This window comes from Aotus nancymaae, unplaced genomic scaffold (genome assembly GCF_030222135.1).
Source record: "Aotus nancymaae isolate 86718 unplaced genomic scaffold, 86718_ANA_hifiasm-v0.15.2.pri h1tg000007l, whole genome shotgun sequence".
NCBI classification, from domain to species: domain Eukaryota; kingdom Metazoa; phylum Chordata; class Mammalia; order Primates; family Aotidae; genus Aotus; species Aotus nancymaae.
In genome coordinates, this window is record NW_026988418.1 from 54,523,581 (window position 1) to 54,547,376 (window position 23,796).

Consider the following 23,796-nt stretch of genomic DNA (forward strand, 5'->3'; position numbering starts at 1 on the left):
AACATCTGAGCCAGCATGGGTACTAAATTCTTTTTTTTTTTTTGAAACAGAGTCTCATTGTGTTACCCAGGCTGGAGTGCAGTGGTGCAATCTCAGGTCACTGCAACCTATGCCTCCAGGGTTCAAGTGATTCTCCTGCCTCAGCCTCCCAAATAGCTGGGATTACAGTCGCACGCCACCACACCTGGCTAATTTTTGTATTTTTAGTAGAGACAGAATTTCACCATGTTGGCCACACTGCTCTGGAACACCTGACCTCAAGTGATCCACATGCCTCAGCCTCCCAAAATGCTGAGATTACAGGTATGAGCCACTGTGCTCAGCCGTGGAGACTAAATTCTATGCATATAAACACATTACTTCCACAGCCCTCTAAGAATATGTTTAAATGAGGCCTATATGCATGCCTCTATACAAACTGAGATCTTATCCACGATTCAATCCCACATCCACCAAACTCAAAACCTAAGTCCTTAACCAGCAGGTTCTTCTGTCACCAGAAGCGTTACAGATTGGGAAAATAAACGTTTTTTTTTGTTTTTTGTTTTTTTTTTTTAAATTCTGAGCTATTAGTTTCAGTAGATGATATGGAAAAATACAAGAAATTATATCAGTATTACAAAATTAACAATGTCTACAGAGATATTTTCTCTTTAAATCTTCACAATGTGATATTAAAAGCAGAAATCCAGGCCAGGAGCAGTGGTTCGCCTGCAATCTCAGCACTTTGGGAGGCCGGGGCTGGCAGATCACCTGAGGTCAGGAGTTCCAGACAAGCCTGCCCAACATGGCAAAACCCTGTCGCTACTAAAAAAATACAAAAATTAGCCAGGCATGGCAGCGTGCGCCTGTAATTTCAGTTACTCGGGAGGCTGAGGCAGGAGAATCGCTTGAATCCGGGAGGCGGAGGCTGCAGTGAGCCGAGATCGTGCCATTGCACTCCAGCCTGGGCGACAGAACGAGACTCCGTCTCAAAAAAAAAAAAGAAAAAAGCAGAAATCCAGATACCTCAAACGTAGACCAAAGGTTTAAAATAAACGCGAATTTTTGGTTCCCGAGCAAATCTCTAAAAAAGGGTTCCCCTAGGCCTGGCGCGGCGGCTCACGCCTGTAATCTCAGCACTTTGGGAGGCTGGGGAAGGCTGATCACAAAGTCAGGAATTTGAGACCAACCTGACCAACATGGTGAAACCCCGTCTAGCCAGACGTGATGGTGCGCCCCTGTAATCCCAGCTACTCAGGAGGCTGAGGCACGAGAATCGCTTAAACCTGGGAGGCAGAAGTTGCAGTGAGCCGAGATGGCGCCATTGTATTCCAGCCTGGGCGACAGAATGAGACTCCGTCTCAAAAAAAAAAAAAAAAAAAAAGGCCGGGCGCGGTGGCTCACGCCTGTAATCTCAGCACTTTGGGAGGCCGAGGCGGGTGGATCACGAGGTCAAGAGATCGAGACCATCCTGGTCAACATGGTAAAACCCCGTCTCTACTACAAATACAAAAAATTAGCTGGGCATGGTGGCGCGCGCCTGTAATCCCAGCTACTCAGGAGGCTGAGGCAGGAGAATTGCCTGAACCCAGGAAGCGGAGGTTGCGGTGAGCCGAGATCACGCCATTTCACTCCAGCCTGGGTAACAAGAGTGAAACTCCGTCTCAAAAAAAAAAAAAAAAAAAAAACAGTTTCCCCTAATTCTTTTCTTTTCTTTTCTTTTTTTTTTTTTTTGAGATGAGGTTTCGCTCTTGTCGCCCAGACTAGAGTGAAATGGCGCCATCTCGGCTCACTGCAACTTCCGCCTCCCAGGTTTAAGCGATTCTTCTGCCTCAGCCTCTCAAGTAGTTGGGATTACAATCGCCCACCACCATGCCTAGCTAATTTTTGTATTTTTTTTCAAATCTTCAAAATAGTCTTTAAATTTGAAAAGTGCCTGAAAGTGTGGGCACCAGAAAGACACCCCAGCAGCATGTGTCTAAACTGCAAGTTCATGTTAGTATGACTAAAGCAGTTACAACATTGTGAGAAATGTTGAAGGTATGTGATGTCTTTCCCGGCACAAAGGTGGCCTTGGTTCCTCACCAGATGGTGTAGCCACCATCTGAACCACCCATGAATTAGATCCCGTTCCTAAATTACGAGGACGTTGGCTCCCTACATGACTGCAAGCTGAGCAGCATTGGGAGAGCATGCAGGAGGTGGAGGAGGAATGTTGCCAACAGTAGCCCCAGTTCCAAAGCTGGCACCTGCTTCGTACCTTCTTCCACCAGCACTGAGGGGCCAGGTGGACACATGGGACCAACTGGATAGTAAGTCACGGGGATTGTGGAGCCTAAAGGCCCAATAGCCACATGGAAAGATATAAAGAGGCTCCAGGAAATGCGTCCGACATGTTGGGGACTGCGGCAGCCCCTGGGTGGACAAAGCTCGGACGAATAGGCAGGTGGATTATCAGTATAGGGTGGAACCTGAGGAAGATGCAAGATCTGGGGGTATACCGGATTCCCAGGAGGCTGCGCAGGGTAGGTTGGCTGTGTTGGATATTGACCTTTGCTGATCACGGTGGCTGCGAGTCCCGTTCCTCTCTGCGTGGCCGCGTGGCGGATGGTTCTTCTTTTCGTCCTCTTCCTGTTCAGAGCCACTTCCGTGTCACGTGACGGTCTGTTCACCTAGCGTCACCTGATACCTGAGTGGCGCTGCCGCGAGAATCTCTAAATTTTTGTACTTTTAGTAAAGACGGGGTTTCGCCATGTTGGCCAGGCTGGTCTCGAACTCCTGACCTCAAGTGATATTCCTGCCTCTGCCTCCCAAATGAGCCACGGCACCCGGTTGCCCTACCTTTTATTAATGGCAATATTAACTGATTTCTAAGGGAATGGATGCTCCCTTCCACTAATTTCTCATTATTAAAGACTGCGTTCAAGTTACAGTATTTGTTACTGGAAGATACCAGCTTGCTTTTGGTCCAAAATGGTGTCTTGGTCATTTGGAATTTTTTCAGAAAGCATTGTAAGCACCGGGGTGAAATAGAGGTGCATTACTTGCATTGAAAATGTTTGCCAGCAGAGTTTCAGTGATTTACTGAGGCTGTTTTTCGTACAAGGAACCACCCCTCCTGTAGGTATACACTCACATGTTTACAGTGACTCAGATTTAGTGGTATGTCTCCAGATTCTGTTGATTAGCAGACAACAGAGCAAGTTCATAGTAACCTGCTTATGTGACTAATGCCATACCCAGGTTCCTTATGGAAGCAAACACCTCGACTTTCTAAAATACTTTATCATTAGAAAAATCATTTGTTTTTGTTTGTTTTTGGTTGTTGTTTTTGAGATGAAGTCTTGCCCTGTCACCCAGAGAGGAGTGCAGTGGTATGATCTCAGCTCACTGCAACCTCCGCCTCCTGAGTTCAAGTGATTCTTCCTCCTCGGCCTCTGGAGTAGCTGGCACAACAGGCAGGCGCCACCACACCAGGCTAATTTTTGTATTTTTAGTAGAGATAGTTTCACCATATTGGCCAGGCTGGTCTCAAACTCCTGACCTTGTGATCCGCCTGCCTCAGCCTTCCAAAATGTTGGGATTACAGGCATGAACCACCGTGCCTAGCTGTTATCCTCATTTTACAGATTAGAAAATGATGCACAGAGAGGTTATGTAACTTGCCCAAGGTCACACAACCAGCAAGTGGCAGAGTCTGGTGGCCTGGCTACAGAGTCTGTTCATGTTCTGAACCTCCACTTTGTGCTACAGGTGAAAGTTGAAAGCTACCTTGCACTCACAAAAAGAGAGTCTTAGTGGGTGTGGTGAGACTCTTGCCATGGCTCACGCCTGTAATACCAGCACTTTGGGAGGCTGAGGTGGGTGGATCACCTGAGGTTAGGAGTTCGAAATCACCCTGACCAACAAGGTGAAACCCCATCTCTAAAAAAAAAAAAAAGAGAGAGTCTCAGTTTTTTTCTTTCTTTCTTTCTTTTTTTTTTTTTTTTTGAGACACAGTCTTGCACTGTCACCCAGGCTGGAGTACAGTGGTGCAATCTTGGTTCACTGCAACCTCTGCCTCCTGAGTTCAGGTGATTCTCCTGCATCTGCCTCCCTAGTAGCTGGGGCTACAAGTGCTTGCCACCACACCTGGCTAATTTTTGTATTTTTAGTAGAGATGGGGTTTCTCCATGTTGGCCAGGCTGGTCTGGAGCTCCTGATAGTGATCCTCCTGCTGCCTTGTCTCCCAAAGCGCTGGGTTTATAGGCATGAGCCACTATGCCTGGCTTCATTTTTTTTTCTTTTTTTTAAGTTCAATTCTAAGGCCAGGTGCAGTGGCTCATGCCTGTAATCCCAGTACTTTGGGAGGCCGTGGTGGATCACTTGAGCCCAGGAATTTGAGACCAGCCTGAGCAATGTGGTGAAACCCAGTCTCTACAAAAAATACAAAAATTAGCCACGTGGTGGTATGTGCCTGTAGTCCCAGCTACTTGGTAGGCTGAGGTAGAAGGATCACTTGAACCCGGTAGGTCCAGGCTGCAATGAGCTGTGATCATGCCACTGTACTCCAGCCTGGGCAAAAGAACTCAGATCCTGTCTCGAAGAAAAAAACTCAATTCTTTAAAACTTTCAAAAGATAAAAATGAAAGTTTGTTTAGAAGAACTGTTACCCCACCACCACCATATAAAAATAGATTCCTTTCACTAATTTAAAGTTTGTCTAATACAGTCAACAGCTTGGAGGCAATTGCACAACTACTTTTAAGAATGTGTGACAGAACATGAACCAAATGTTTCAAAATTGTGACAGGATGCTGGTCTACGAACTACAACATCTGCCCTCATTTTCTGCTCTGTTAACCTATTATCACAGACAGATTTGCTACTTTATTTTTCAAATTCGCTCATAAAGACCTAGTTCATACTCATTGATGTTTTATGTCATCAAAACCTAACCTAAGGCCATAATTTAAAGCCACATCTTCTTTTTTTCTTTTTCTTTTCTTTTCTTTTTTTTTTTTTTTCTGAGACATAGTTTTGCTCTTGTTGCCCAGGCTGGAGTGCAATGACATGATCTTGGCTCACTGCAACCCCCACCTCCCAGGTTCAAGCGATTCTCCTGCCTCAGCCTCTGGAGTAGCTGGATTACAGACACCTGCCACCACGCCCGGCTAATTTTTGTATTTTTAGTAGAGATGGGGTTTCTCCATGTTGGTCAGGCTGGTCTTAAACTCCTGACCTCAGGTGATTCACCCAACTCGGCCTACTGAAGTGCTGGGATTACGGGCATTAGCCACTGCACCTGGCCTTAAAGCCGTATTTTCTTTATCTACAAAATTAGAATTTGGTTTTCACTGATAAAATTGCAGCTGGCAAATTTCAATTAATGAGAAAAAATACGATCAGATGAACCTGCATGCAGAGCAGAGCCCAAAGAAGGCACCAAGCTTCAGACATGGGGAATTCCACAGAGATTTTGGACATAAAAATCCAAAGCAAATTTTCTCATAGTAACCGCAAGTTCCTGCAAACTCGATGTTTCCTGTGACCGTGCAGGAGCCCCGAAAGGAGGTTTCCACAATACACCTTCAGTTTCCCCCTCAGCAGGGATTCTGACGAAGCAGGAAACCTCACACCATTTCAGAGTCACAGCAAAACCCCCTGAGATCCCTGTGGTCTTAGCTTCACAGGGGATGTGGCAGGGCCTTGCTCTCCCAGCAGCAGGGGCTGGGATTCCTGAAGGAAAACTCCGTCCTCAGCCCCACCCCCACAACACTCTCAGAGAACTAGCTCCACCTCTTTTGTTTATCTGTTTTCTGTTTATTGGGTTTTGGTCTAGAGAAAAGAAAAAAGAAAAAGAATCATGAATTATGTAAGGTTATTTTGTGCTCAGGGAGACAAAAAAGGACAAGGGGCACCCAGGACATATATTAATGTCTGTAAATGTTCTGAATCTCAGCCCAAAACTAAAGTGTGCCAGAAACATATCTTTCTTATTTTCTAAAACTGAACTAAAGTTGCATTGTGGGTCCCTTAGACAACTGAGGGTCTCCTTGAACCCTCTCTGTTCAGGGTTATATCTTAAATATTGAGCAGAAATTAGTGGATGGCACCATCTCAACCTCAGCTCATCATGTTATCTGTGCTTAATTGTTTCATAATTAACATGTATCATTTTTACCAAGAACCATGAGATGGGTTATTCCCATGATTTTAGAGTTTATGTGAAAGTAATCCCAGTTTAGAGCTGAAAGAACTACATACTACTATTGGTTTTGAGTTGCATCTGTGTGGTATTTCATCCAAAAAGTTCACAATACTTACAAATATTAACCAAGGTAGCTTCAGGGAAATGTTTTATTCCAAAAGCCAATTGATGAATCATTTCCTTCCTACTGCGCTTGATACTCAGTTAACACTCTAAAGAAAACAACCTCATTGACTTTATTTCAACAAGTAGAAGAAATGTTGAAAGTCTACTTCTAAAAATATCTAAATTTTAAAATTTTTATTGCTGTTATTACTTGCTCTCTATTATTATTATTGCTATTATTATTATTACTCTTTATTGAGCACTTACTCTGTAGAAGGCCGTTTTGTAAGTTTGGCTTTATAAAATTTATTTCCTAACATATTTTGAAAATAGGCATATCTACATGTTTGTTATAAAATTACCTGCTGTAACATTTCCTGAATTTCTTTTAACATATTATCTAAGGAGAAGAGTTTCTTAACTTGTAACATATTCTTATTTATTATTATTATTATTTTCTTTTTCTTTTTCTATTAAAAGACAGGGTTTCACCATGTTGGCCAGGCTAGTCTTGAACTCCTGACCTCAGGTCATCCACCCGCCTCAGCCTCCCAAAGGGCTGAGATTACAGGCGTGAGCCACCGTGCCCGGCCACTATTATTATTATTATTATTATTATTATTATTATTATTATTATTTAAAGACAGGGTCTGGTTCTGTCACCCAGGTTGGAGTGCAGTGGTATGATCTTGGCTCACTACAAACTCCTCCTCCCGGGTTCAAGCGATTCTTGTGCCTCAGCCTCCCAAGTAGCTGGGATTACAGGCGTGTGCCACTATGTCCAGTTAATTGTTGTATTTTCTGTAGAGCAGGGTTTCACCATGTTGGCCAGGCTGATCTTGAACTCCTGACCTCAAGTGATCTGCCCATCTTGGCTTCCCAAAGTGCTGGGATTACAGGTGTGAGCCACTGAGCCTGACCCCTTATAATATATTCTTTTTTTTTTTTTTTGAGACGGAGTTTCGCTTTTGTTACCCAGGCTGGAGTGCAATGGCGCGATCTCGGCTCACCACAACCTCCGCCTCCTGGGTTCAGGCAATTCTCCTGCCTCAGCCTCCTGAGTAGCTGGGATTACATGCACGCACCACCAAGCCCACCTAATTTTTTGTATTTTTAGTCGAGATGGGGTTTCACCATGTTGACCAGGATGATCTCGATCTCTTGACCTCGTGATCCACCCGCCTCGGCCTTCCAAAGTGCTGGGATTACAGGCGTGAGCCACCGCTCTCGGCTATAATATATTCTTTAAGATTCAGGGATGACTTAAATAGAAATTTGTTTTTATTTTGTATTTTTTACTTTAGTGATAATCTTAAAAAGCAATGTTTTATCTTGATTTTTTTCTGATAAGGATAATTAAGAACCAAAAGAATTGGATAGGAGAATATTTCAAATAATTAATATAATATATATATATATATTTTGAGACGGGGTTTTGCTCTTGTTACCTAGGCTTGGAGTGCAATGGCGCGATCTCGGCTCACCGCAAACTCCGCCTCCTGGGTTCAGGCAATTCTCCTGCCTCAGCCTCCTACGTGGCTGGGATTACAGGCACGCGCCACCATGCCCAGCTAATTTTTTGTATTTTCAATAGAGACGGGGTTTCACCATGTTGACCAGGATGGTCTCGATCTCTTGACTTCGTGATCCACCCACCTCGGCCTCCCAAAGTGCTGGGATTACAGGCATGAGCCACCGCGCCTGGTGGAATTAATATAAATTATTTATATTATTATTTTTTAAATTTTTAAATAAAAATAGAACCAAAAGAATTTCCCATATTAAAAGACATTAGTTGCTTATAGTCCATGTTTTTTAAAGCAGGAAATTTTTTCCCAAAAGTTTCTAAGAATGTTTCTCTTTAAAAAGGGTTCAAGTCGGTTGGAGGATTTAGGATTTTATTTTTGGTTTACAATTCATTGTAAACATTTGAGAAAAAATGGTTAAAAAAAGTTTAATTAAAACTTATTTTAGGTCGGGCGTGGTGGCTCATGCCTGTAATCCAAGCACTTTGGAGGCCAAGGTGGGCGGATCATCTGAGGTGGGGAGTTCAAGACCAGCCTGACCAACATGGTGAAACCCCTTCTTTAAAACAAACAAACAAACAAACAAAACCACTTATTTAAAAATTTCCCCAGTTTACTCATATAATTTGTGCTGCTTTCTGGAAGACGTTAGTTTCTTCCATGTTCTAAAGACCAAACAATATTCACTGAAATGTGCTAAGCCATATTAAGAGGTGAAAATACATATGGGGACTGAGCATAGTGGTTCATGCCTGTAATCCCAGCACTTTGGGAGGCTGAAGTGGGTGGATCATTTGAGGTCAGGAGTTTGAGATCAGCCTGACCAACATGGTAAAACCCTGTCTCTACTAAAAATACAAAAAAATTAGCTGGGCATGGTGGCAGGCACCTGTAATCCCAGCTACTCAGGCAGAAGAATTGCTTGAACCCAAGAGTTGAAGACTGCAGTAAGCCAAGATCCTGCAACTGTACTCCAGCCTGGTCACAGAGCAAAACTGTGTCTCAAAAAAAAAAAAAAAAAGTACATATGGGGGTAACAGGAAATATAATAAAAAATATATCTAAGGAACAGGAAAGCATTATGTGTAAAATAGTCTCATCTGTTGTATAAGACTATAAATCCTAGAGGAATTGAGACATGCCTTGGCTTGAAAGGAGGATCAGAGCAAGGTAAGACGTGAGCATAGGATTCAGGGGATGCAGAGAATGAAAAGAATATTCTGAACAACCTCCAAGGAATATTGTGTCTTTACAACAGGAGTGTCTGAGAGACTAGTTCTAAGAAGGAAGCTAGAATAGAATGAATTCTTCACCTCCCCCTACAAGATCACAAGGCCATCACAATCCTGTTTATGTCAGTCTCCATAAGAAATCCAAGCCTTCCGGCTGGGCGCAATAACTCACACCTGTAATCCCAGCACTTTGAGAGTCTGAGGCAGGCGGATTATGAGGTCCAGATTTCAAGATCAGCCTGGCCAACATGTTGAAATCTCATCTCTATTAAAAATACAAAAATTAGCCAGGTGTGATGTCATGCACCTGTAGTCTCAGCTACTCAGGAGGCTGAGGCAGGAGAATTGCTTGAACCCGGGAGGCAGAGGTTACAGTTAGCCGAGATCACGCCACTGCACTCCAACCTGGGTGACAGGGCAAGGCTGCATTTCAAAAACAAAAAAAAATTCATTAATTAAAAAAAATAAATTGATCACCAGAATCCTCAATGGGCCCTTAGTGCTGCCTAGCCATCCTACTAAATTTTCCTTATTAGCTCACTCTGCCATTCTACAATAGGTAAATTTTATTTCTTCTCTTCTCAATTCTTCAATACCTTCTTCTCCCTCTTTGAACTCAGCTGATGACCTTGTTTCTTAATTAACTGAGAATATCAGAGCCCTCAGAAGAAAGCATCTTTCTCTTCCCACCACATCTGCCAATTTATCTATGCTTCTTCTCTTCTCTGCTTTCTCTCTGGTTACCCTGGGTGAATTGGCCTTGCTTCCTCCATCTGTGCCCTGGAGTCATTCCGTCAATGACTCAAGGACTTTCATCCTGTAGTAATTCACTCTTGCAATTGCAGTCTTAGATTTCTCTTTCCTGGATCATCAACTTACAGACATACTAGAGTATTTCTTGTCTTTAAAAATCTTTACCCCATCTGCCCACCTAACCCCTTTTCCTCTACTTCCTTTGCAGTGAAACTCTCAAAAGAGATGTCTTCCTTTGTTGCCCATGCCTCTTAACCCACAGCTCCTCCTTAATCAGATCCAGTCAGATCACTTTTGTCAAGGTCACCTTATGGCAAGACCAGTGGCTGATGCTCAGTTTTTATCTTACTTAACTGCTCTTAGTTTACACAAAAGATTATGCCGTCCTCTTTGAGACACTGCATTTGGCTGCAGCAAAAAGATATACTAATGGTTTTCCCTCCCATCGAACTGGTTTTTCTCCGATTGCTGTTCCTTCTAAGTCACCTTTGCTGGCTTTTCTTTCTGCTTCCAGTATCTAAATGTTGGCTTGTCCCAAGACAGTATCCTTGGTCCTCTTCTCTGTTGAGACTCTCTAAGTGTTATCATCCAGACTGATCTAGCTTGAATCTGCATCCCCACCCAAATTTACTGTTCAGTTGTAATCCCCAATGTTGGAAGTGGGGCCTAGTGGGAGGTGATTGGATAATGGGGGCAAATTCTCTGAATGATTTAGTACCATACCTTTTGTATTGTCCTCGAGATAGTGAATTCTTGAGAGATCTCATCATGCAAAAGGGTACAGCATCTCTCCCCTCGCTCTCTTGCTCCTGCTTCCACCATGTGAAACACCTGTTCTTCCTTCACCTTCTGCCGTGATTGGCAGCTTCCTGAGGCCTCCCTCAGAAGTAAATGCCAGCTTTATGCTTCCTATACAGCCTACAGAACCATGAGCCAACTGAAAATATTTTTTATAAATTGCCCAGTCTCAGATATTTCTCTCTCTTTCTCTCTTTCTAAACTATCTTTCTAAACTTTCTTTTTCATTCATTCTTTCTCTCTCTCTCTCATTTTCTTTCTTTCTTTTTTCTTTCTTTCTTTCTATCTTTCTTTCTTTCTTTTGTTTAGAGAGATGGGGGCCTCTCAACATTGACCAGACTGGTCTCAAACTTCTGGCCTCATGAATCCTCCCATCTTGGCCTCCCAAAGTGCTGGGATTACAACATCACGCCACCACACCTGGCCAATCTCATGTATTTCTTTATTGCCATGCAAGAATGGACTAATACAAGACCCATTTCTTTTAATAGATTACACATTGATGATTCTCAAAATTTTATCTCTAGCCTTGAACTTCAAAGTCATGTATTTGTGACTTCTCAATATCTCCAGTTGATTTATTCAACTGGAAAATCAAATGTAATGATAAAAAAAAAAAGAACTCCTGATTCTTGCACACACATTCTCTCTGTCCTCATCTCCATAAACTGTCCTCATCTCCATAAATAGCCCTACTGTTCACCCAGTGGCTTAGGTCAAACACATATGGGTCATGATTGATTCATCTCTGTCTCTCTAACTCCACAACCAGTCTGCCAGTCAGTCCTATTTACTCTACATTCAAATGATTACTTCTCACTATTTCCATTGCTGCTACCACCCTGGTCAAAATACCATGATCTCTAACCTAAACAATGTTGATAGTTCTGGTCTCCTTACTTCCTGTCTAACCCACTCTCTCACCCACTAACAAACACATATGCAAACACTCCTTCAGTACCATCTATGTACAGATCACATTAGTGAAGAAATGATCCCTCCTTAAAGCAGGCTCCCTGTATAAGCACCACAAAGGCAGGAACCATGGCTATCTTAATCAGCACTATATTCCTAGCTCCCAGCAGAATGGCAGCATCTAACAGGTATTCAATAAACATTATCAAATTAAGGGATGGCTTCATTCTAGAGATGAGTTAAGAGATTGAGGGAATTAGTGATCTTTTGCAACAATCATGAAGAGAGATGCACCTCTAGGGCTCAAAAAGAGATTGATGTTTTGGGTGTTATGCTTGGGTGAGACTTTGGGTGTTATGCAGGCCAGGACTTGGGAGTCAGCAGAATACATCTGACCTGAGGAAATTGGGACCAATTTGTCCAGGCAGGGAGCACACATGTGATATAAACAGCATGAATGAATCTCCACCTGGAAGCCAAAGGTTCTGACATGAGGAAGGCGTTTCCATTGTCAGACCTGTTCACATAGAGTAGCTAAATCAAATCCCTTTAAGTGCTATAGCACTTAAAGCAGGGACAGTTTTAGGTGTGGGTTTTGAAAAAGTTGTCTCTAAGTGCTATAGCTGATGAAGTTAGAAGGAGTGATCTGTGTCCACTTGAATTGAGCATTCGTTTAGTAATAAAGGATTCGGTTATATTTTAATTCTTTAGAACGGAATCTCATTCTTGTCAATCAACTGTGACTTTTCTGTGTTAATTTCTAGCAGAGGTAATAGAATTAATCCAAATCATAGGTGTATTGAAGTCCAGATTGACAAGTATACTCAACAAACCAGGCACTGAGCTGAAAAAGGAATTGTTTCCCAGTGGGCCTTAAGGCCCACAGGAATCACTGTGCAAAAATCGAAAAACAGAGACAGAAAGTGACTTGCCTAAGGCTTGTCACTTGAAAGAGAGCCTCTGATTAACTGGCAGAAGGCTGGTTATCAAATCTAAATCACCTGTCCTCTAATTTCAGCGGGTGCCCTGCCTACCCAAGGCCCAATTTTACAGTTAAATGGCTTAACAAGGAGTTTACTGGACTGAAGTCAACATTAAAAACATTAGATTCAATCGGAACAGACTTTGGCCCCTTGTCTCTAATGAGAATTTGCCCAGTTACAATTTTAACATTGGGTCTAACATGAGAGATCTTGACTTTCAGCCGGAAACTCTTGAAAAGGCTTCACTAACTTAGGAATTCCTTCTACAAAGGAAGAACAAAGAAGCCTCTTCAGCAAACATGAGATGGCCTCAGTTTTGAACGGGAAATAAGCTGGTATATTCTAGAGTGAGTACATTCTAAATAAAAGAATAATTTGAGAGTGAGTATATTTTTTATAAAAGAATTTTGAGAGTGAGCATATTCTAAATAAAAGAGTACTTTGAGAGTGAGTAAATTTTTCATAAAAGAGTACTTTGAGAGTGACTATATTCTAAATAAAAGTAATATGAGAGTGAGCATATTTTTTATAAACTAGTACTTTGAGAGTGAGTATATTGTAAATAAAGAGTATTTTCACAGTGAGTATACTTTTTATAAAAGAGTAATTTGAGAGTGAGTATATTCTAAATAAAGGAGAAATTTGAGAGTGACTATACTAAATATAAAAGAGTATTTTGAGAGGAAGTATGTTTTTTATAAAAGAGTAATTTGAGAGTGTGTATATTCTAAACAAAAGAGTACATTCAGAGTGAGAATAATTTTTATGAAAGTGTCATTTGAGAGTGAGTATATTTTTTATAAAAGAGTATTTTGAGAATGAGTATATTCTAAATAAAAGAGTATTTCTAGAGTGAGTATATTTTTTATGAAAGAGTATTTTGAGAGTGCATAAATTCTAAATCAAAGAGTACTATGAGAGTGAGTATACTTTTTTATAAAAGAGTACTTTGATAGGGAGTATATTCTAAATAAAAGAGTATTTTGAGAGGGATTATATTTTTTATAAATCAGTACTTTGAGAGTGAGTATATTCTAAATAAAATTGTACTTTGAGAGTGAGCATATTATTTTAAAAAGAGTATTTTGAGATTGAATGTATTCTAAATAAAAGAGTACTTTGAGAGTGAGTATATTTTTTATAAAAGAGTATTTTGAGAGTAAGTATATTTTAATGAAAGAGTAATTTGAGAGTGAGTATATTTTTATAAAACAGTATTTTGAGAGTGATCATATTCTAAATAAAAGAGTACATTCAGAGTGAGTATATTTTTTATAAAAGAGTACTTTGAGAGTGAGTATATTCTAAATAAAAAAGTACTTTCAGAGTGAGTATATTTATTATAAAAGAGTGCTTTGAGAGTGAGTATATTTTTATAAAAGAGTACATTGAGAGTGAGTATATTCTAAATAAAAGAGTACTTTTAGAGTGATTATATTATTAAGAAAAAGTACTTTGAGAGTGAGTATATTTTAAATAAAAGAGTACTTTGAGAGTGAGTATATTTTTAATGAAATAGTAATTTAAGAGTGAGTATATTCTAAAAAAGAGTACTTTCATAGTAAGTATATTTTTTGTAAAAAAGTACTTTGAGAGACAGTATATTCTAAATAAAAGAGTAATTTGAGAGGGAGTATATTATTTATAAAAGAGTACTTTGACAGTGAGTACATTCTAAATAAGAGTATTTTGAGAGTGAGTATGTTTATTATAAAAGAGTACTTTAAGAGTGAGTATATTCTTAATAAAAGAATAATTTGAGAGTGAGTATATATTTTATAAAATAGTACTTTGAGAGTGAGTATATCTTTTATAAGAGGACATTGAGAGTGAGTATATTCTAAATAAAAAGTACTTTGAGAGTGAGTATACTTTTTGTAAAATAGTATATTCAGATTGAGAATATTCTAAATAAAACAGTACATTTAGTTTGAGTATATTTTTTACAAAAAAGTACTTTGAGAGTGTGTATATTTTTTATAAAAGAGTAATTTGAGAGTTTGGATATAATAAATAAAAGAGTATTTTGAGAGAGTACATTCTAAATCAATGAGTAAGTTGTGAGTGTGTATATTCTAAATAAGAGTACTTTGAGAGTGAGTATATTTTTTGTAAAAAAGTACATTGAGAGTGAGTATATTCTAAATATAAGAGTATTTGAGAGTGAGTATAGACTTTATAAAATAGTACTTTGAAAGTGAGTACATTTTATATAAAAGAGTACTTTGAGAGTGAATATATGAGTATATTCTAAACAAAAGAGTACCTTGAGAATGAGTATACTCTAAATAAAAGAGTACATTGAGAGTGAGTATATGTTTTATAAAAGAGTACTTTTGAGTGAGTATATTCTAAATAAGAGTATTTTCAGAGTGAGTATATTTTTTGTAAACTAGTACATTGAGAGTGAGTGTATTCTAAATAAAAGAGTACTTTGAGAGAGAGTATAGTTTTTATAAAAGAGTACATTGAGAGTGAGTATATGTTATTATAAAAGAGTAATTTGAGAGTGAGTGTATTCTAAACAAAAGAGTACTTTGACAGTGAGTATATTCTAAATAGAAGAGTACATTGAAAGTGTTTTTTTTTTTTATAAAAGAGTACTTTGCTAGTGAGTATATTCTAAATAAAAGAGTACTTTGAGAGTGAGTATATTTTTTATAAAGGACTACATTGCGAATGAGTATATTCTAAATAAAAGAGTACATTGAGAGTGAGTATATGATTTATAAAAGAGTATTTTAGAGTGAATGTATTCTAAATAAAACAGTAGTTTTAAAGTGAGTATTTTTTTATTAAAGAGTACTATGAGACTGAGTATATACTAAATAAACAAGTACTTTGAGAGTGAGTATATTTTTTATAAAGGACTACATTGCGAGTGAGTATTCTAAATAAAAAGTGCTTTGAGATTGAGTATATTCTAAATAAAAGTGTACTTTGAGAGTGAGTATATTTTTTATAAAGGAGTACATGGTGAGTGAGTATATTTCTTGTAAAATAGTAATATGAGTGTGAGTATATTCTACATAAAAGAGTACGTTGAGAGTGATTATATTCTAAATAAAAGAGTACATTGAAAGTGGGTATATATTTTATAAAAGAGTACATTTTGTGTTAGTACATTCTAAATGAAAGAGTACATCGAAAGTGAGTATATTCTTAATTAAAGAATACATTGAGGGTGAGTATATTTTTTATAAAAGAGTACATGGAGAGTAAGTACATATTTTTATAAAAGAGTACTATGAGAGTGAGTATATTCCAAATTAAAAAGTATTCTGAGAGTGAGTATATTTTTTGTAAAATAGTGTTTTGAGAGTGAGTATATTCTAAATAAAAGAGTACTTTGAGAGTGAGTATATTTTTTATAAAAGAGTACTTTGATAGTGAGTTTCGTTTATATAAAAGAGTAATTTGAGAGTGTGTATATTCTAAATAGAAGCGTACATTTAGTGTGAGTATATTTTTCATAAAAGAGTAATTGAGAGTGAGTATAATTTTTATAAGATAGAAATTTGAGTGTGAGTATATTCTAAATAAAAGAGTACTCTGAGAGTGAGTATATTTTTTATAAAAGAGTAATTTGAGAGTGAGGATAATTTTGTAAAACACTACTGTGAGAGTGAGTATATTCTAAAAAAAGAGTACTTTGAGAGTGAGAGTATTTTTTATGAAATAGTACTTTGAGAGTGAGCATATTTTATATAAAACAGTAAATTGTGTGAGTATATGTTAAACAAAAGAGTAGAATGAGAGTGAGAATATTATAAATAAAAGAGTACATTGAGACTGAGCATAGTTTTTGTAAACTACTACTATGAGAGTGAGTATATTCTAAATAAAAGAGTACTTTGAGATTGATTATGTTCTAAATAAAAGGGTACTTTGAGAGTGAGTATATTATAAATAAAAGAGTACATTGAGAGTGAGTATATTTTTCATAAAAGAGTACTTTGAGAGTGATTATATTCTAAATATAAGAGTACTTTCATAGTGAGTATATTTTTATAAAAGAGTATTTAAGAGTGAGAATATTTTTTATAAAAGAGTAATTTGAGAGTGAATATATGCTAAATATAAGAGTACTTTGATAGTATATTTTTTGTAAAATAGTAATTTGAGAGTGAGTATATTCTAAATAAAAGAGTAGTTTGAGAGTGAGTATATTATTTATTAAAGAGGAATTGGAGAGTGTGTATATTTTTTATAAAAGAGTACTTTGAGAGTGAGTATATTTTATATAAAAGAGTAATTTGAGAGTGAGTATATTCTAAACAAAAAATACATTGAGAGTGTATATATTATAAATAAAAGAGTACATTGAGAGTGAGTATATATTTATTAAAAGAGTATATGAGAGAGTATATTTTTTTATAAAAGAGTACTTTGAGAGTGATTATATTGTAAATAAAAGAGTATTTTGAGAGTGATTATACTTTTTATAAAAGGGTACATTGTGAGGAAGTACATTCTAATTAAAAGAGTACTTTGAGAGTGAATATCTTCTAAATAAAAGAGTACACTGAAAGTGAGTATATTCTACATAAAAGAGTACTTTGACAGTTAGTATATTATAAATAAGAGTACTTTGACAGAGAGTATATTTTTATAAAAGAGTACCTTGAGAGTGAGTATATTTTTCATAAAATAGTATATTCAGAGTGAGTATATTCTAAATAAAAGAGTACATTGTATTTGAGTATATTTATTATAAAAGCGTATTTTGAGAGTGCGTATGTTTTTTATAAAAGAGTATTTTGAGAGTGTGTATATTCTAAATAAAAGAGTACATTGAGAGAGAGTATATTCTAAATAAATGAGTACTTTGTGAGTGAGTATATTTTTTGTAAAATAGTACTTTGAGAGTGAGTATATTCTAAATATGAGTATTTTGAGATTGAGTATAGACTTTATAAAAGTGTACTTTTAGAGTAACTACATTTTATTTAAAAGAGTACTTTGAGAATGAGTATATTCTAAACAAAAGAGTACTTTGGGAGTGAGTGAACTCTAAATTAAAGAGTACATTGAGAGTGAGTATATGTTTTATAAAAGAGTACTTTGTGAGTGAGTGTATTCTAAATGAAAGAGTACTTTGAGAGTGAGTATATTTTTTGTAAAATAGTACATTGAGAGTGAGTGTATTCTAAATAAAAGAGTAGTTTTAGAGAGAATATATTTTTTATTAAACAGTACATTTTCAGTGAGTATATTTTATATAAAAGAGTAATTTGAAAGTGAGTATATTCTAAACAAAAGAGTACTTTGAGAGTGAGTATATTCTAAATAAAAGAGTACATTGAGAGTGAGTATATTTTTTATAAAAGAGTACTTTGTGAATGAGTATATTTTAAATAAAAGAGTACTATGACAGTGAGTATATTCTAAATAAAAGAGTACTTTGAGAGTGAATATATTCTAAATAAAAGAGTACATTGAGAGTGAGTATATATTTTATGAAAGAGTACTTTGAGAGTGCATTTTTATAAAAGAGTAATTTGAGAGAGAGTATGTTCTAAACAAAAGGGTAGTTTCAGAGTGAGTATATTCTAAATTAAAGAGTACATTGAGTGTGAGTATATTTTATACAAAACAGTAATTTGAGAGTAAGTATATTCTAAACAAAAGAGTACTTAGTGAGTATATCCTAAAAAAAGAGTACAATCAGAGTGAGTATATTTTTTATAAAAGAGTATTTGAGAGTGAGTACATTTTTTATGAAATAGTAATTTGAGAGTGAGTATATTCTAAACAAAGATGTACATTGAGAGTGAGTATATTTTTTATAAAAGAGTATTTGAGAGTGAGTAGATGTTATATAAAAGAGTAATTTGAGCATGAGTATATTCTAAATAAAAGTATATTTAGAGTGAGTATATTTTTTATAAAAGAGTATTGCGGGAGTGAGTATATTCTAAATAAAAGAGTACTTTGAGAGTGAGTATATTTTTTATAACAGAGTAGTTTGAGAGCGAGTATATTTTTTATAAAAGAGTACTTTGATAGTGAGTGTATTGTAATCAAAAGAGTATATTGAGAGAGACTATATTTTTTATAAGATAGTACTTTGAGAGTGAGTATATTCTAAATAAAAAAGTACTTTGAGAGTGAGTATAATTTTTATAAAAGAGTATTTTGAGAGTGATTATATTTTTTTATAAAAAAGTACTTTGTGAGTGAGTATATTCTAAATAAAAAGTACTTTGAGAGTGAATATATTCTAAATAAAAGAGTATTTTGAAAGTGAGTATATTTTTTATAAAAGTGTAATTTGAAAGTGAGTATATCCTAAATAAGAGTACTTTGAGAATGATTATATTCTAAATAAAAGAGTACTTTGAGAGGGAGTATATTTTTTATAATGAGTAATTTGAGAATGAGTATATTCTAAATAAAAGAGTAGTTTGAGAGGGATTATATTCTAAATAAAAGAGTACTTTGAGAATGAGTATATTTTTTATAAAAGAGTAATTTGAGAGTGAGTATATTCTAAACAAAGAGTATTTTGAAAGTGAGTACATTTTTTGTAAAAGTATTTTGAAAGTGAGTGTATTCTAAATAAAATAGTTCTTTGAGTATTTTTTTTAATAAAACTACGTTGAGAGTGATTATATTCTAAATAAATGAATATTTTGAGAGCGAGTATATTTTTTATAAAAGAGTATTTGAGAGTGAGTATATTCTAAATAAAAGAGAAAATTGAGAGTGATTATATTCTAAATAAAAGAGTACCTTGATAGTGAGTACATTTTTTATAAAAGAGTATTTTATGAGGGAGTACATTCTAAATAAAAGAGTATTTTGAGAGTGAGTAGTTTCTAAATAAAAGAGTACTTTGAAAGTGAGTATATTTTATATAAAATAGTAGTTTGAGAGTGAGTATATTCTATACAAAAGAGTACTTTGAGAGTGAGTATATTTTTTATGAGTACCTTGAGAGTGAGTATATTCTAAATAAAATAGTACTTTAAGAGTGAGTATATAATAAATAAAAGAGTACATTGAGGGTGAGTGTATTTGTTGTAAAATAGTACATTAACATTGAGTATATTCTAAATAAAAGAGTACTTTGAGAGTGAGTTTTTTTAATAAAATAGTAATTTGAGAGAGAGTATATTCTAAATAAATGACTACTTTGAGAGTGAGTATATTTTTTTAATAATAGAGTACTTTGAGAATGAGTATATTTTATATAAAAGAGTAAATTGGGATTGAGTATATTTTAAACAAAAGAGTATTTTAAAGTGAGTATATACTAAATGAAAGAGTGATTTGAGAGAGAGTATAATTTTTATAAAGGAGTCCTTTGAGAGTGAGTATATTTTTTATAAAAGAGTAGTTTGTGATTGAGTATATTCTAAATAAAAGATTGCTTTGAGACTGAGTATATTCTAAATAAAAGAGTACTTTGAGAGGGAGTATATTCTAAATAAAAGAGTACATTGAGAGTGAGTATATGTTTTATAAAAGAGTATTTTGAGAGTGAGTATATTCTAAATAAAAGTATTTTAGAGTGAGTATAATTTCTATAAGAGAGTACTGTGAGAGTGAGTATATTTTAAATAAAAGTGTACTTTGAGAGTGATTATATTTACTATAACAGAGTACTTTGAGAGTATGTTTTTATAAAACAGTACCTTGATAGTGAGTGTATTCTAAATGAAAGAGTACTTTGAGAGTTAGTGTATTTTTTATAAAAGAGTAATTTGCAAGTGAGTATATTCTAAATAAAAGAGTATATTGAGAATGAATATATTCTAAATAAGAGTACATTGACAGTGAGTTTAATTTTTATAAAATAGTATTTTGAGAGTGAGTATATTTTTTATAAAAGAGTGATTTGAGAGTCAGTATATTCTAAATAAAAGTGTACACTGAGAGTGAATATATTCTAAATAAAAGAGTACTTTGAGTGTGAGTACATTTTTTATAAAAGAGTACTTTGTGAGGGAGTACATTCAAAATAGAAGAGTACTTTGATAATGATTATGTTCTAAACTAAGGAGCAAATTGACAGTGAGTATATGTTTTATAAAAGAGTACTTTGAGAGTGAGTATATTCTAAATGGAGAGTGTGTATATTCTAAACAAAAGAGTACATTGAGAGTGAGTATATTTTTTATAACATAGTACTTTGAGAGTGAATATGTTTTTTATAAACGAGTACTTTGATAGTGAGTATATTCTAAATAAAGAGTACTTTGAGAGTGAGTATATTTTTTATTAAATAATAATTTGAGATTGAGTATATTCTAAATAAAAGACTACTTTGAGAATGAGTATAAGTTTTATAAAAGAGTACTTTAAGAATGATTATATTTTTTATAAAGTTGTACTTTGCAATTGAGTACATTCTAAGTAAAAGAGTACATTGAGAGTGAGTATATTCTTTTTTCTTTATTGCATTTGAGGTTTTGGGGTACATGTGAAAATCATGCAAGATTGTTGCATAGGTGCACACATGGCAGTGTGATTTCCTGCCTTCCTCCCCTTCACCTATATGTGGCATTTCTCCCCATGCTATCTCTCCCCAACTCCCCACCCCCCGCTGTCCCCCCACACTCCTCCCCAACAGACCCCAGTGTATAGTGCTCCCCTCCCTGTGTCCATGTGTTCCCATTGTTCAACACCCGTCTATGAAGAGAACATGTGATGTTTGATTTTGTGTTCTTGTGTCAGTTTGCTGAGAATGATTGTTTCCAGGTTCATCCATGTCCCTACAAAGGATGCAAACTCATCGTTTTTGATGGCTGCATAATATTCCATGGTATATATGTGCCACATTTTTCCTGTCCAGTCTATCATCGATGGGCATGTGGATTGGTTTCAGGTCTTTGCTATTGTAAACTGTGCTGCAATGAACATTCGTGTGCATATGTCCTTATAGTAGAACGATTTATAATCCTTTGGATATATACCCAGTAATGGGATTGCTGGGTCCAATGAGATTTCTATTTCTAGGTCCTTGAGGAATCGCCACAATGTCTTCCACAATGGTTGAACTAATTTACACTCCCACCAACAGTGTAAAAGTGTTCCTATTTCTCCACATCCTCTCCAGCATCTGTTGTCTCCAGATTTTTTAATGATTGCCATTCTAACTGGCGTGAGATGGTATCTCAATGTAGTTTTGATTTGCATTTCTGTAATGACCAGTGATGATGAGCATTTTTTCATATGCTTGTTGGCCTCATGTATGTCTTCTTTTGTAAAGTATCTGTTCATATCTTTCGCCCATTTCTGAATGGCCTTGTTTTTTTCTTGTAAATCTGTTTTAGTTCGTTGTAAATTCTGGATATCAGCCCTGTGTCAGATGGGTAGGCTGCAAAAATTTTTTCCCACTCTGCTGGTTGCCGATTCACTCTATTGACTGTTTCTTTCATCATGCAGAAGCTGTGGAGTTTGATTAGGTCCCATTTGTCTATTTTGGCTTTTGTTGCCAATGCTTTTGGTGTTTTGGTCATGAAGTCCTTGCCTACGCCTATGTCCTGAATGGTTTTGCCTAGATTTTCGTCTAGGGTTTTTATGGTGTTAGGTCTTATGTTTAAGTCTTTAATCCATCTGGAGTTAATTTTAGTGTAAGGTGTCAGGAAGGGGTCGAGTTTCTGCTTTCTGCATATGGCTAGCCAGTTTTCCCAACACCACATATTAAACAGAGAACCCATCGAGTTTGTCAAAGATCAGATGGTTGTAGATATGTTGTGTTGCCTTCGATGCCTCTGTTCTGTTCCATCAGTCTATATCTCTGTTTCGGTACCAGTACCATGCTGTTTTGATTACTGTAGCCTTGTAGTATAGCTTGATGTCTGGTAGTGTGATGGCTCCCGCTTTGTTCTTTTGGCTTAGAATTGACGTGGCTATGCAGGCTCTCTTTCGGTTCCATATGAAGTTAAAGGTGGTTTTTTCCAGTTCTGTGAAGAAGGTCATTGGTAGCTTGATGGGGATAGCATTGACTCTGTAAATTACTTTGGGCAGTATGGCCATTTTCACGATATTGATTCTTCCTAACCATGAACATGGAATGTTTCTCCATCTGTTTGTGTCCTCTCTTATTTCACTGAGCAGTGGTTTGTAGTTCTCCTTGAAGAGGTCATTTACATTCCTTGTTAGTTGTATTCCTAGATATTTTATTCTCTTTGTAGCAATTGTGAATGGCAGTTCGTTCTTGATTTGGCTCTCTTTAAGTCTGTTATTGGTGTACAGGAATGCTTGTGATTTTTGCACATTGATTTTGTATCCTGAGACTTTGCTGAAGTTGTTTATCAGTTTCAGGAGATTTTGGGCTGAGATGATGGGGTCTTCTAGATATACAATCATGTTGTCTGCAAATAGAGACAATTTGACTTCCTCCTTTCCTAATTGAATACCCTTTATTTCTTTTTCTTGCCTGATTGCTCTGGCTAGAACTTCCAGTAGTATATTGAATAGGAGTGGTGAGAGAGGGCATCCTTGTCTAGTGCCAGATTTCAAAGGGAATGCTTCCAGTTTTTGCCCATTCAGTATATTGGCTGTTGGTTTGTCGTAAATAGCTTTTATTATTTTGAGATACGTTCCATCGATATCTAGTTTATTGATGGTTTTTAGCATAAATGGCTGTTGAATTTTGTCGTATGCCTTCTCTACATCAGTTGAGATAATCATGTGGTTTTTGTCTTTGGTTCTGTTTATGTGGTGAATTACATTTATAGACTTGCATATATTGAACCAGCCTTGCATCCCTGGGATGAATTCTACTTGATCATGGTGGATAAGTGTTTTGATGTGCTGTTGTAATTGGCCTGCCAGTATTTTATTGAAGATTTTTGCGTCTATGTTCATCATGGATATTATCCTGTAGTTTCCTTTTCTTGTTGTGTCTCTGCCGGGTTTTGGTATCAGGATGATGTTGGTCTCGTAAAATGATTTGGGAGGAGAGATCCAAGATGGCCGGTTAGGAGGAGCTCAGGATTGCAGGTCCGAGTGAAAGCGCAGAGGGTGAGTGAACGCCACATTTCCAGATGGATTTTTACTGCCCACAGACCAGGAGATTCACAGGTGGAGGAGCCCCATGGGTCACCAGTGTGGCTGTTTTGGCTGGCACAGCTGGTTGGTCTGCACCCTGGTGCATTGGTTCCCAGTGCAGAGTGCAAGAGACTGTGTCCCCTCTTAGCCAGCAAGAGGAGCTGAAACGGGGAGCCAGGCCAGGAGATTCCCAGGCAAAGAAGTACCATGAATCTCAGAGCCACAGTTTCAACCAGCACAGTGGCTCCCGGTGCAGACTAAATGAGACAGTGTCCCCTCTTAGCCAGCAAGGGGAGCTGAAACAGAGA

The 23,796-nt window shown here is 36.6% G+C and overlaps 1 pseudogene; it reads right to left on the bottom strand.

Moving 5' to 3' along the window:
* Window positions 1-2,063: 2,063 nt before the first annotated feature.
* On the bottom strand, window positions 2,064-23,594 carry LOC105704801 (DAZ-associated protein 2-like; annotated as a pseudogene).
* Between the last annotated feature and the right edge of the window lie 202 nt (window positions 23,595-23,796).